The following is a 1,368-nucleotide window of genomic DNA, read 5'->3' as shown; positions in this document are numbered from 1 at the left end:
TCAGACAGAGTCTTACTCTGGAGTAAGGCTGGAGTGCAGTGGTGCAATCTCGGCTCACTGCAACCTCTGCCTCCTGGGTTCAAGAGATTCTCCTGCTTCAGCCTCCCTAGTAGCTGGGATTATAGGTGCACACCACCACACCCAGCTAATTTTTGTACTTTTAGTAGAGATGGGATTTCACCGTGTTGGCCAGGCTGGTCTCGAACTCTTGACCGCAAATGATCCACCTGCCTTGGCCTCCCAAAGTCCTGGGATTACAGGCATGAGCCACCACACCCAGCCCTCATTTAGCAAAGTTTTAAACATAAAAAGTGCTTGTTAGAGGATATCAGTGCCTGGCCCACATGAGATAGAACAGATCCATACACACTTTGAAAAACTATGTTCTCTTTTAGAAAATATAATTTTGAAAAATCATTTACATACAAGAGGTCCACTGGGGCATTGCTTTTAATGACAAAATATTGGAATGTACTGGAATGTCCTTCACATAAGATTGGTAAGATAAATTTTAGTATGTGCATGTACTGGAATACTATATAGCCAATAAACAAATTGACAGTGAAGCTCTCTTTATACCAGTAAAGAATGGTCTTGAAGAGATATTGTAAAATGAAAAAACAAACAAAAAAACAAGTTGTAAAGCAATGTAGATTATCTTATCACCAAGGAAAAAATGCAATTATTACATGCAAGCATGCAAATATATCTCTGGAAAGATTAATGAAAATCTATTATTATTAGCTCCTTCTGGGAAGAACCAGGTGAATGTAGAGGTTGAAGGAACACATACTCTTCACTTTAAACTCTTGAATTTTGCAAAGAAATTTTATTTTGCCTATTCAGAAATAAATAAGAAAATGTAAGAGACAATGCTAATAATGATAACAATAAAAAAATAGTGAAATTGGCTATCAGATGATGAAATTGCTTGTTGCTTCCAGGAATTATATCAGCCAGCCCAATGAGGGGTCTAAGACTAAGATCTGAGTATTAGAATGCAAAAAAAATTGAATCCTATTCTTGTTTTCATTTTGGCCTGGTTTTCCCATTGCTTCTATTTGTTTTGAGACTAAGGCATACACTTTTCTGTGGCCTTTGACATCTCAGCTATAGTAGCCTCTACTTCCTTTCTCTGAATTCAAGTTTTAAGGTGTTAGAAGCATAAATTACCAAACATTAAGATTAAGCACTGATAACAGGGATCCTGCCAACCTTGTCAGTAGTGGTCTCTTTGCAGTAGGCTCAGATAGAAAGGACAATGTGCCTTTCCAGAACTGAATCCCCTGATGGGGGATGATAGACCCAGACACATAGAGGCCTGGTGTTGACCCTTCATTGTTAGAATCTAAGAAGATTCAGTTATGG

This window comes from Trachypithecus francoisi, unplaced genomic scaffold (assembly GCF_009764315.1).
Source record: "Trachypithecus francoisi isolate TF-2019V2 unplaced genomic scaffold, Tfra_2.0 Lachesis_group12, whole genome shotgun sequence".
Taxonomy (NCBI): Eukaryota; Metazoa; Chordata; class Mammalia; order Primates; family Cercopithecidae; genus Trachypithecus; species Trachypithecus francoisi.
This window is presented reverse-complemented; position numbering follows the sequence as displayed.